The 13,741-nt window shown below is 32.2% G+C and overlaps 1 protein-coding gene and 1 long non-coding RNA gene across 3 annotated transcripts in view; one reads left to right on the forward strand and one right to left on the reverse strand.

Moving 5' to 3' along the window:
* CA8 (carbonic anhydrase 8) overlaps positions 1–13,741 on the forward strand; it is a 141,715-nt gene that overhangs the window by 100,328 nt on the left and 27,646 nt on the right. The window lies entirely within an intron of this gene.
* Positions 1–13,741, reverse strand: part of LOC116420575 — a 46,186-nt gene that overhangs the window by 18,174 nt on the left and 14,271 nt on the right. For both annotated transcript variants that reach the window (XR_004230935.1, XR_004230936.1), the window contains exons 2-3: positions 6,780–6,928; positions 4,604–4,855 (exon numbers count right to left, since the gene is read on the reverse strand). This is a non-coding gene — a long non-coding RNA (uncharacterized LOC116420575). The remainder of the gene's footprint in view (positions 1–4,603; positions 4,856–6,779; positions 6,929–13,741) is intronic.

The following is a 13,741-nucleotide window of genomic DNA, read 5'->3' on the forward strand; positions in this document are numbered from 1 at the left end:
GCATCATTAAAGAAAATGAAGCATGTAATAATGTAAGTTACTCATGGTAATCAATATAATTTAGCAGTTAAATAAATGTATTTCATTTTGACAAAACTTGTGACATTTTAGAGCCTTGTTAATTATAACAGTCCTGAGTTTATTTTAATATTTTCTGTATTGGGAAAAAAACATAGTCTTTATCTTTTCCTTTCTTTGAATTCTCTCTCTTATAAATATATATGTGCACAAACATACTATATATATATATACATATATATATATATACATACACATATATAAATGTGTGTTTTTTTTTCCTTTAATGGTTAATGGTACTGGTGATGGTATATGTAAGTATGCAAGACAACAATAATAGGAAATGATTCCTTGATCATTTATTATAATTACACTGAAGTTACAATATTTATCATGCAAAGAATAAAAAGTATAAATAAAAGAGAACAAAAGAAGTATTATTAATGGATAATAGTAAATGAATATAGTCTGAAAGTTTGAATTTTCACTCTCATTCTCTAAGTAAGTGATGGTCAGTGTGTTTATGGGGGTTCTAGATGGCTAGGGGCAACTATAATTAGTATCTTCTGTTGGGGTCAATATAATGCCTCTAATTGTTGCTTATAATTTGGAAAAATAGACATATAAATTAGGAAAGTGTTTCTTGATTTGTCCAACAGTCTATTCAGAAGTATTTATTATCTATAAGCATTGAGTACTTCACTACATATGCCAGAGATTGAATTAGATTGCTGTGAACATCTTCCTTTCTTCTTCTCATCCAACAAGCCCATGTCTTTCCATTCTTAAATCTCCACTAGACCCTATCATCCTCTCAAGCAATTGTGCTACATCTCCCCTCACTTTCTCAGTCACACTCCTTAAAAGACATGGCTACATTGACCAATTCTACTTTCTTTCCTTTTGTTCACTTCTCAACTCTTCTGGATTTGGGTACCCCATAGAAGATGTTCTCTTCCAAGACATCAGCATGGTGCATAAAGTGATAAACCATAAAGCTTCTTTTCCTGGGCCAAATATATTAATCTTGGTCAGCCTCAATTTCCTCACTTGTAAAAAAGGAATAATAATAACTTCTACCTCTTAGGATAGTTGTGGGGTTTGAGTGAGATTTACATAAAGTTTTTGCAACCCTTAAATCAATTTGTAAATTTTAATGATTAGTATTATGTCAATTATCTTTTTAGTTTCAAAATCTAATGATTTTTCTTAGCCCTAATCCTTCCTGAATTATGGGCTGCATTTGATTCTGGAAACTTTCCTGTCAGCGTTTTTAACTATAATATGTCTCCTACTCAGAGTCTTCTTGGATGCTAAAGAGGATAGGATGCTGAACTTAGAGTCAGGAAAATCTGAGTTAAAATTTGACATCAGACACTTGCTAGGTCTGTGAATCTGCCCTAGTTATCTCATCTGTAAAATGAGGATAATAATAGCATTGATCTCCCAGGGATATTATGAAGATCAAATTAGAAAATAATTGAAAAGCACTTAGCACAATGCCTCATGCTATATAAATATTAACTATCATTATTACTACTATTATTATTAGTTTAACCTCTCTTTTTCATTGTCTTTTACTAGCTTATCATCCTAATATGGTTGTTTCCCAAGATTCTTTTTGAAATTTTTTATTTTTCCTCTACATTTTCTGTCTTGAAATCTTCACTAGACCCTCATCAGTTTGATGAATTTAATTATCATATCTACTCAGATGACTGTAAGTTATCTTTCTATCATCTATCTATCTATTTATCTATCTATCTATCTATCTATCTATCTTTATCTAGTCCAAAGCTCTGGAGCTTTGGTACGACACCATCAATCACCCATTGACATTTAAAACTGGATGTCCCAGAGACATTTTGCGCTCCACATACGTAAAATTGATTATCCTTTCCCATAAATCATTTACTTTTCCAAACTCCCTTATTTCTTTCAAAGATACAGCTATTCTTCCGGTCTCCTATCTGTGTAATCTCAAATATCCTGGACTTCTTACTTAGCTTTAATCCACATAGCAAATTAGTTGTCAAATATTGCTATATTTTAAATGATGATAATGCCCCTCATGTATGGTCTTTTCTCTACTCTCACGTAGCTGCTATCTTAATCCATGCCCTCCTTACTTCTTGCCTAGATTATTGCAACTGTCTCCTATTTGGTGTCTGTCTCAAATCTTTTTTTTTTTTTTTTTTTTTTTTGTCTCAAATCTTTTTACACTCCAGTCTATCCTTCTCACTGCTGCCAAAGTAATTCTCTCTAAGAACAGATCTAACCTTGTGACCAGGTGATTCTTCTATTCAATCAATTCTAACAGCTTTCTATTTCCTCTAGGATAAAATAGAAAATCCTCTGTTTAACTTTAAAAGTCCTACACAAGTTGGCCCCCATAGATATTTTTAGTCTCCCTGAATATTATCTCCCTCCCCTCGGCAACTGGTTTTTTCTCTACTCCTTATATGATATTCCATTTTCTGTCTCCGTTCTTAAGCACTTGCCCTCTCATATGCCTGGAATATATTACTTTGTTACCACCAACTCATAGATTCTGTCTCTTCTTTCAGATGATCATCTTCTACATGACATCTTTCCTGATTCCCCCCAAACAGATAATGTCCTCCTTTCCAAACTCTCTTTTATTTAATTACTTTATAGAATTTATAAGGGGTTTGGCTGCATGAGTTCAGATTGATCAACATAGAGTCACACAGCATTCTACTTTTTCCTACCATGGCTAAGATTGGCCACCTCTGAATGTCTGGCATGGTCAGAAGAGCACACTTCTTAGAAACTGGTTATACAGTTTTTTCTGCAAGCTCTTCCTGCTATGCGCAACGAGTGAGCTTTTACCCTCACTTTTTTTCTTTGCTTTAAAAATCCAAGATAAGCCTTAACTTTCTGTTCTGTTTTATTACAAAGAAAGCCAGGGCAAATCATTTAATCCTGTTTTCCTCAATTTCCCCATCTGTAAAATGAGTGGGAGAAAGAAATATCAAACCATTCCAGTATTTTTGCCAAGAAAACCCTGAATAAGGTCATAAAGATATAAATATTACTGAAACAATTGAATAATAAAAACAAAAATGTGTATATTATGCTGAGTATATTTTTATACCTATTTGTCTCTTCCATTTTAATGTAAGCTCTTTGTTAAAAGAAATTGTTTCATTTTTTTGAACTCATAGCCTTTAGCTATGTCTGCTTAATAAATTTAGCATAGTCTGCTTAATAAATACATATTGATTGATTGATATATAGAATTCTGTTTCTTGAATAGTTTATGCTCTAAAACAACACTGATAATTTAGCACATATGAAAGATGAACAGAGAAAGTAGCCAATAAAAATGAAATTTTAACTGGAAAATTGTCTTCATATAGGTGTATAGAGTTTGTAATAATGATTAATAATAATTCACATATGCAAAGCAATTTAAGGTATGCAGAGAACTTTTCTTAAAACAATCCCATGATGTAAATAGTATGAGCTTTTTTCTCTTTTTCTCAGAGGAGGAAACTGAGACTTATGGAGAGATGACTTATTCATAGTCACATAACTAGTAGATGTTAGAACTGGTACATAGAATCAACTTTTAACCTCAATTAACTAAGTTTTCTCTTTTCTTCTATTTGTGAAACCTGCTACATAGATTGCGAACATTTTGACGCACTGAGTGTGATTCTGGAATCATTCCTTTATTATAACCAGACAGACTATTCCTAGGATGTAGACTTAGTGAGAGGCTTGGCTTTAGTTAGCCTCCCTAGCATTCCTGAGCAGTTATAACAGCTCTGTAGGGTTCACTTAAACTTCTTTGCTCCCTCTCTCATCTCATAGCGAAGTAGAAAAGATGACAGTTATAAGGTGGTACGATCACTCCACTATAACACACTTATATGTGAAGATCTTTTAAGAGTATTTTCCAAAAAGAAAAAAGAAAGAGTATTTCCCCCTATTTGAGAAGCTTGGTTACTTTCTCTCTTTTTTCAGAGACAACATGACAGTGGCTCTGGAGCTGGGGGGCTGAGTCCATGACCTTCTGCCTGTCATGCTTAATGCATGTCTAATTTTAGACAAATCATTTGACATCTCTTGATCTCCCTTGCCTCATCTGTTGGTTTAGATCATGGGTTCTTAAACTTTTTTTTACTTGTGTCTCCCTTTCACTTAAGAATTTTTTACATGACTCTGAGTATATAGATATACAAACCAAATATTTACTGATAATAAATCATAGTTTCACAATACTCACATTTAGTTACATGACCCCATTTGAACAAGTATTTTGTTATGCTCTGAGCCCTACAGTTTAAGGACCTACTTAAAGTGGAGAGTGTTCAAGGGTGGGCAATAGTGAAGGGCCTTGAGTTTATGACCCAAATGAATTGAGATTAGTTGAGGGAACTTGGTGTATTTAGCTTGAAGAAAAGAAAATTCAGACTTGATAACTATGTTTAATTGTTATGCATGGTCTCAGAAAGGAGAACTAGGAGATTGCATAGAGACATCTTTAGGGTCAGGAGAAAACAAACAAAAACAACTAATAACCAGTTTAGAACAGTCCAAAATTGGAATTAGTTACCTTATATGTGTCTCCCATTTTGGAGATATTCCAGGAAAGGCATGATGATCATTTTGTTGTTATTGGGAGGAATCTTTTATGTAGTATTGTAAATCCAATCCTCAACTTTTACATTCTTTGATACAGTGCTTTTGTGATAGTGACTACCATGGATGGAGTCAATGAAATGATTTCATGTTTTTTTTAAATGCAACACAACCAATCTCTTATTCAGTTCAGGACTCAGTCAAGCACAAGGTCCTTCTTTAAATCCTGTGAAAGACATGCATATTAGTGGAAAAGCTCAATGGGCTGTCTGTTCAACTGTATATCATAATCAGGGCAATATGTCTGGGCAATATGATATTTTATTTATTGCATGAAAGTTTGAAAATTTTTTCAAATTTTCATGCAATACTTTTGGGGGATTTTGAATATAGCATATTCCATGAAACTAGTGAATCCCATTAATAAGCATATATTGGCCTATTTTTTGCCCCTTTAGACATTGTTACTCAGCTGATTATCGAACAAAGTTATTTCTATGATTGTGCTGGTCATGGGCATATACTTATGTGATTAGAGTTGACAGGGCAAATAATCAACTGTCTCATGTGGTGGATAACTATTAGTGGTCATAAATTATATTTTTATACAAAAATCTTACCTGAGGGTTTGGCTGCTATATAATCCTAGATCAGTAACTACTTCTTCCTAAACAATATTAATTGTACTATCAGTTATACTAATTAAAAACAAAGATCATGGTAATACAGTAAATTGGAAACATTTATATATCAATATGTTTCACATATTTTAGATCATGTGATCTAAAATTAGATTTTAGAATGGATTTTAAGAATGATATAATTTTTTTAAAAAAAATTAAAATTATATATAATTTAGATTCTAATTCAGTCTCGGTATAGGGAACAAAGTATTCTACTCTGCTGGCAGGGATTATTGAGATAGTAGTTTTCTCCTGGAATCCTTCAGAATAGTATGAATAAATCTCTATCCTATATATAATTTTAGGAGTCCTTTCTAAAGTAACTCAAATTCTCATTTCTTAGGCTTTTGTGATTACATACTTTGTTCCTTTAATCTTGCAATGTGTAATACAAATCTAGTCTTAGTTCTACATAAAAATTACTTTGGGAAATCAGACTCATGAATTTGTACTTTTTTAATTTGATATTAAATAATGCCCTAAGGCAGGTAATTCAAATTTTTATTAAAGTGAAAAGATTTGACAGTATGACTTTGAATTTAAAGCATGAATGTTTCATTTAAGCAACTGGAACTCAAAAGGCAAAAAAAAAAAAAAATCATGCCAGTACTTGAAAAAAATGTTTAAATAATTAGATCTATTTTAACCATGCTTTACTCAAGGTAGCTTGCTGGTTCTTCTCTAAGATGATAGAATTTTGCATAAAAAGTTTTGGACATCCTGGGGCTCTGATAACTAGGATTTTGCTGATTATTTCCATAAAGGATTTGTGGCTTTTTTTTTTTGTACCATGTATGCTATGAGAATCCTGGTTTTGTCTTTATTTGAAGGATTAGTCCTTAACTTAATCTAGTTGCTATAAATCCTCTGATTCAGGTATACCAGAATAGATCTTTGTGACTGAATTGAAGATGAATTTATTTCTTTCCCATCAAAACATTTTACTTATACCAGTAACCCTGGAATCCTGAAGTTTCTTATTGATCTTACAAGATTCAGCTTTGATCATTTACTTGAAATTAGCCCACTTCCCCCCCCAATTACCTTGACTTCACATTACTGATTCTTATGTTTGAATGCCTTAGAATAGAAAAATGTCTAAATTTTATAGTTGCCTCTATCTCTGAAAGAAGGTGGATCTGAGATAAGATTTCTTTCTTTTTCTGAATTGAAGGTTATTGTTATCACTATTATTATTATTATTATTATGAACTTCTTTCTCTTCCTGAGTAGGTTTTCACAGGACAAAGCAAACTCAATAAAGTTAGATATTCTGGGTACCTAGCATGTGTGGAAACAGTTTCTTTTTCCAAGTTTTGTATTTTCTTCAATTTTTAGTCATTAAAATACATTTTTTAAAAAGATTGTCATGACAGGCCTTTAAGGGTCTTTATTTTTCATGAGAAGAATATATCTTAATCCAGAAAAGGAAGAGTACATCTCACATTAGTATTACTGAATGATCACCTGTGTCAGATCTGTCTTCATTTCTCCTTCTTGGTCCTTGAAGTCCTCCTTGACTGTGCTGAACCTTTCTCCATACATGCTTTTGTAATTAATAATGTCTTCTTTTGCTTTACTAAAGCTATAGCCAGCATCAATTTCATATCAATTTTCTTTTATAACCCAGAAGGTTATAAGACAGAAAGGGATAAAATATTTCAGCAGGCCATAAGGAAAAAAAGAAAAGGTCAAATTCTGAATGACCAAGCAGGTAAAAGCTATTATCCTTCCGGTATAAATGCAAAGGGTTATGCCTATAATTCCATTCAGTGGTACTTGAACTCAACATACTTTAATAATTTAATATGATATACAGTATTAGAATGAAAATTGAAAATAATATGGATCTGTATGTCCTGGATTTACTGGATCTTATTGAATATTATTCAAAATGGAATCAACTAACTTATCATAGATATCTGAAAGTATCTTTAGAAACATGATATAATTTAAAAGATCCTCATAATATCTCTATTAGATTGAAATAATGGATATTTTTCTCATTACTCACTAATGATATTTTTAAATGTTTTCAAGACCATAAGATTTGATAGAAACAAAGATTTCCTGATTGAAATAGCTGTACTTTCCCCCTATGTGTACACTATTTATTTTCTACATATAGTGCTGGATTGTTCACAGAAGCAAATATTAGCTGATCATACTAAAGCAAAATGGATTTAAATTATAGCAAGAAGCTACATTAGTTCTAAGTAAAAGTATCTTTACAGAGAGAGCTGTTAAATATTGGTATGGGTTTTCAAGGCAAGACATGATATTTCCTTTGGAGAGATTAAAAACTATTGTTTTCAGATTTTCTGGAAAGGTTTAGGAGTAAACCTGACTAGAAATAAGCATTTGGACTAGATAACCTCTCAAAGTCTGTTTGAATCCAGTAATTCTACAGTTCTATGACTCTATGATGAATATGCTTTCCTAAATCTTTATTAACTATATATATCACAGAAAAAGGAGACTAGGGAGAAATAGGCCAGCTGGTAAATGAGAAGGAACAGGAAACAAATGCTTCTTTATGGATGAGGTTTTGAGCTTTTAACTTAGCCAATATCTATCAAGAAAAATAATGCCAAAAATTTTTGTATTTAAAAATGGCTTGTAAAAAAGGAAATTAAATAAAGAAGCATTTGGAAACAGTAAGCACCTGAATTTAGGACCTCAAAATGATATTTGCTTTAGATACTTCATTAATTTGATCCTATGGTTTTTTTTTTTTTTTGAGCTCCCTGAAAGAAAATAGGTAAGAAAGGTAATTCTCTTTTTTTTTTTTTAATTAAAGCTTTTCATTTTCAAAATGTAGGCACGGATAATTTTTCAATACTGATCCGTGCATAGGATCCAAATTTTCCCCTCTATCCCCTCACCCCCTCTCCTAGATGGCAAGTAATCCATTATATGCTATACATGTTTTAAATATGTTAAATCCAGTATGTGTAAACATTTTTACAATTATTTTGCTGCACAAAAAGATCAGATTAAAAAGGAAAGAAAATGAATTAGGAAACAATGCAAATGAACAACAACAAAAAGAGTGCGAATGTTATGTTACAATCCACACTCAGTTCCCACAGTCTGGGTGTAGATGGCTCTTTTCATTACAAGATCATTGAAACTGGCCCCAATCATCTCATTGTTGGAAAGAGTCACATCCATCAGAATTGTCATATAATATTGATGTTGCCATGTACAATGATCTCCAGGTTTGGCTCACTTCACTTAGCATCAGTTCATGTAAGTCTCTCCAGGCCTCTCTAAAACCATCTTGCTGATCATTTCTTATAGAACAATAATATTCCATCACATTCATATACCATAACTTATTCAGCCATTCTCCAATTGATGGGCATCCCCTCAGTTTGCAGCTTCTTTCCTCTGTGAAAAGGGTTGCCACAAAAATTTTTGCACACATGAGTCCCTTTGCCTCATTTAAGATCTTTTTGGGATATAGGCCCAACAGAAACACTGATGGATCAAAGGATGTGCACGGTTGATGACTTTTTGAGCATCATCTCCTCCAATATTCATCATTATCTTTTTCTTAGCTAATCTGAGAGGTGTGGAGTGGTATCTCAGAGTTGTCTTAATTTGTATTTCTCTGATCAGTAGTGATTTAGAGCACATTTTAATGTGACTAGAAATGGTTTTAATTTCTTCATCTGAAAATTGCTGTTCATATTCTTTGACCATTTATCAATTGGAGAATGGCTTGAATTTTTATAAATTTGAGTCAATTCTCTCTATATTTTAGAAATGAGGCCTTTATCAGAACCTTTGAATGTTAAAATGTTTTCCCAATTTATTGCTTCTCTTCTAACCTTGTCTGCATTAGTTTTATTCATATAAAAACTTTTTAGCTTAATATAATCAAAATTATCTATGTGGTGTTTTATTATAAGTTCCAGTTCTTCTTTGGTCACAAATTCCTTCTTCTCCACAGATCTGAGAGGTAAACTATCCTATGTTCTTCTAATTTGCTTATAATATCACTCTTTATGTCTAAATCATGAATCCATTTAAATTTCACCTTGATATATGGTATTAGGTATGGGTCCCTCCCTAGTTTCTGCCATTCTAGTGTCCAATTACCTCAGCAGTTTTTGTCAAATAGTGAGTTCTTATCTCTGGGGTCTTTGGTTTATCAAACACTAGATTATTATAGTCATTGACTATTTTGCCCTGGGAACCTAACCTATTCCCCTGATCAACTACTCTATTTCTTAACCAGTACCAAAGGGTTTTGATGACTGCTGCTTTATAATATAGTTTTAGTTTGCAGCTAGGCCATCTTCACTGGCATTTTTTTTTCATTAATTCCCTTAAAATTATTGACCTTTTGTTTTTACCGATGAACTTTGCTATTATTTTTCTAGATCTGTAAAATAATTTCTTGGAAGTTTGATTGGTATGTCACTAAATAAGTAGCTTAATTTAGGTAATATTGTCATTTTTGTTATATTTGCTTGGCCTATCCATGAACACTTGATATTTGTCTAACTTATTGGGTCTGACTTTATTTTTGTGGAAAGTGTTTTGTAGTTGTGTTCATATAATTCCTGACTTTCCCTTGGCAGATAGGTTCCCAAATATTTTGTACTATTGACAGTTATTTTGAATGCAGTTTCTCTTTGTATCTCTTGCTGCTGGACTTTGTTGGTAATATATAAAAATGGTGATGATGTTTGTGGATTTATTTTATGTCCTGCAACTTTGCTAAAGTTGTGAATTGTTTCTACTAGTTTTTTAGTTGATTCTCTAGGGTTCTCTAAGAATACCATCATATCATCTGCAAAGAGTGATAATTTGGTTTCCTCATGACCTACTCTAATTCCTTTAATCTCTTTTTCTTCTCTTATTGCTAAGGCTAACATTTCTAATACTGTATTGGATAGTGGGCAACCTTGTTTCACTCCTGTTCTTATTGGGAATGGTCCTAGTTTGTCCCCATTACATATAATGCTTGCTGTTTTAAATAGATGCTACTGATCGTTTTAAGGAAAAATCCATTTAATACTATACTCTCTAGTGTGTGTGTGTGTGTGTGTGTGTGTGTGTGTGTTTTAATAAGACTGGGTGTTGTATTTTATCAAATGCTTTTTCTCCATCTATTGAGATAATCATATGATATTTTTTTAGTTTGGTTATTGATATAGTCAATTATGCTAATAGTTTTCCTAATATTGAACCCTGCATTCTTGGTATAAATCCTTCTTGGTCATAGTGTATTATCCTGGTGATGATATTCTGTAATCTTTTTGCTAATATTTTGTATACTATTTTTGCATCAATATTCATTAGGAAAATTGGTTTATAATTTTCTTTCTCTATTTTCACCCTACCTGATTTAGATATATTATAAAAGGAATTTGGTAGGATTCTTTCTTCCCCTATTTTTTCAAATAGTTTATATATTATTGGAATTAATTGTTTTTTTTAATTATAGCTTTTTATTTACAAGTTATATGCATGAGTAATTTTATATCATTGACGATTGCCGAACCTTTTGTTCCAATTTTTCCTCTCCTTTCCCCCTTCCTTCCCCCAGATGGCAGGTTGACCAATACACGTTAAATATGTTAAAGTATAAATTAAATACAATATAAGTATACATATCCAAACAGTTATTTTGCTGTACAAAAAGAATCAGATTTTGAAATAGTGTACTATTAGCCTGTGAAGGAAATCAAAAATACAGGTGGGCAAAAATAGAAGGATTGGGAATTCTATGTAATGGTTCATAGTCATCTCCCAGAATTCTTTTGCTGGGTGTAGCTGGTTCAATTTATTACTGCTCTATTGGAACTGATTTGGTTCGTCTCATTGCTGGAGATGGCCACATCCATCAGATTTGATCATCATATAGTATTGTTGTTGAAGCATATAATGATCTCCTAGTCCTGCTCATTTCACTCAGCATCAATTCATGTGAGTCTCTCCAGGCCTTTCTGAAATCATCCTGCTGGTCATTTCTCACTGAACAATAATATTCCATAATATTCATATGACACAATTTGTTCAGCCATTCTCCAATTGATGGGCATTCACTCAGTTTCCAGTTTCTGGCCATTATAAAGAGACCTGCCACAAACATTCTTGCACATATAGGTCCCTTTCCCTTCTTTAAGATTTCTTTGGGAGGAATTAATTGTTCTTAAATTGTTTGGTAGAATTCACATGTAAATCCATCTGGCCTTGGAGATTTTTTCTTCAGAAATTGATTAATAGCTTGTTCTAATTCTTTTTCTAAAATGGGACTATTTAAACATTTATTTCCTCTTCTATTAATCTAGAGAATCTATTTTTTGGTAGATATTCCTCCACTTCACTTAGATTATCAAATTTATTGACATATAATTGGGCAAAATAACTCCTAATTATTGCTCTATATTCCTCTTCATTGGTGAAAAGTTCTCCATTTTCATTTTTGAGACTAACATTTTGATTTTCTTTCCTTTTTTCAAATCAAATTAACTAAGTGTTTATCTATTTTGTTGGTTTTTTCATAAAACTATTTTTTAGTTTTATTTATTAATTCAATAGTTTTCTTATTTTCAATTTTATTAATCTTGCCTTTTATTTTCAGAATTTCAATTTTTACCTCCTGAGGCAATTGGAGTAAGTGACTTGCCCAGGGTCACACAGCTAGGAAGTATCAACTGTTTGAAGTCAGATTTGAACTCAGGTACTCCTGACTTCAGAGCTGGTAGAGGAAAATAAATTTCTGAATTTATTCTGACTGAAGTAAGGAAAATAATCCTAATTATGGTTCCTTTCTACACTAATTATTATTATTACATTTTCCATACTTTTGCTTCTGTTTGTATTTCAAATGCTTAGCAAAGTTCTTGATACATTTTGCATATGTAACACATGCTATTTCATACATCCATTCATACATTTTAATTTTCAGGGAGTCTATTACTTGGATATGATTTTGAACCTCTTTTGTTCTAAAACTATTATAGCTAGGTCCCGAATAATATGAATAAAAAATTTCCTGAAGTAGTCACATCTATTCAAATTTGCATTATTTGAAATTATAATTATGTAAAATATAGTAATTAGTTCCAGACCAATGGAAATATGCAAAATGAATTCAAATAATATGATCACTTCAGGGAATTCCTTATATCCACACTAATTGGATCCTTGATGTAATTCTCCTGCCAATTATTCCCTCCCTCATTTTCTTTTCTAATTTTTTTGTTTAACATTTTAATTTCTTGCAGGAATTCTAATTGATCTTGAGGCCAACTTTTGTTTTTCTTTTATAATTTTTTTGGAGATACTTTGGAATTATTCTCGCTCCCCCTCTCTCTCTTTTCCTCTCTCTTTTCTAGCATCAAAATATGTCATTGTCATGGGAATTTTCTATATTTACTCATTTTTATAGATAGGTTTTCTTTCTGAACTGGAATTTTATGACTGGGTCAGACTCTGTATTTCTAGAATAAATACAAAAGTACTGTTTGGTTATGATTTTTTGATGTGGGATCCTATTGCTGCTTTCTCTGAGAAATGCTTCATTTCCCAAGAATCTCAAGGATGCCTAAGGTAGGGAATTTAAAAACTTTCAGGGTCACATAAATATTCTAATGTAGAGCAAAGTTCGATTTTCATCTGAGCTTTGCAAACTACTCATTTTGGTTTCTGTCTGAGCAACATAACTGTGTGCTTGTCAATTTGTTGGAACTCTAGTGGAATGTTGCTGGTGGCAATCCTCATTCACTATTGGTTTTTCAGGTTCAGATTGACAAAATTTTTGAGGCTGACATCCTTTCTTTAGTTATTCAACTGCAAATCATAGCCCGTATCTATGTGGATTGACTCTGACTTGACTCCAGGTTTAGTGCCATTTATCTACTGCTTCCTTCTATTTCTAGTCTTTCCCCTCACTCCATGTTTAATTGGATCTGAGCTCACCAATTGTTCTGGTACATAGGTATAGGTTCCCTCCCTACCCCTTAACTTCAGCTATTTCAGGTTCCCTCCAATTGCCCTATAATTTACACTGAACCTATGACCCAACTATGGATGTTCCCTGTTTTGTTTTTCTGTGATAAATATTTTGAACGATAAAGGAAAATGATGTCATTCCCAGTGCCCCAAGGATCTTAAAATTTCAGAAGAGGAACAAGTTTAGAAAGTATAATAATTATTTAACATTACAAGGCAGTATAATATTCTATGAAATTGTGTATTACAGACTATAAAATTATTGATGGGCCAGAAAAAAAGAGATCAGTTAGGACTATAATCAAAAAAAAGTTTCATGAAAGATATTAGCCTTGAGCTGGGCCTTGGAGAAAACAAAGGAAGGTATTTTACATTATTTTACATAAGTGGATGTATTCAGAAGTGGAAAGAGTATGTTTGACTTTTTTGTTTGACTATCGTGGAAGTGACACCTA

Source organism: Sarcophilus harrisii, chromosome 1, assembly GCF_902635505.1.
Source record: "Sarcophilus harrisii chromosome 1, mSarHar1.11, whole genome shotgun sequence".
NCBI classification, from domain to species: domain Eukaryota; kingdom Metazoa; phylum Chordata; class Mammalia; order Dasyuromorphia; family Dasyuridae; genus Sarcophilus; species Sarcophilus harrisii.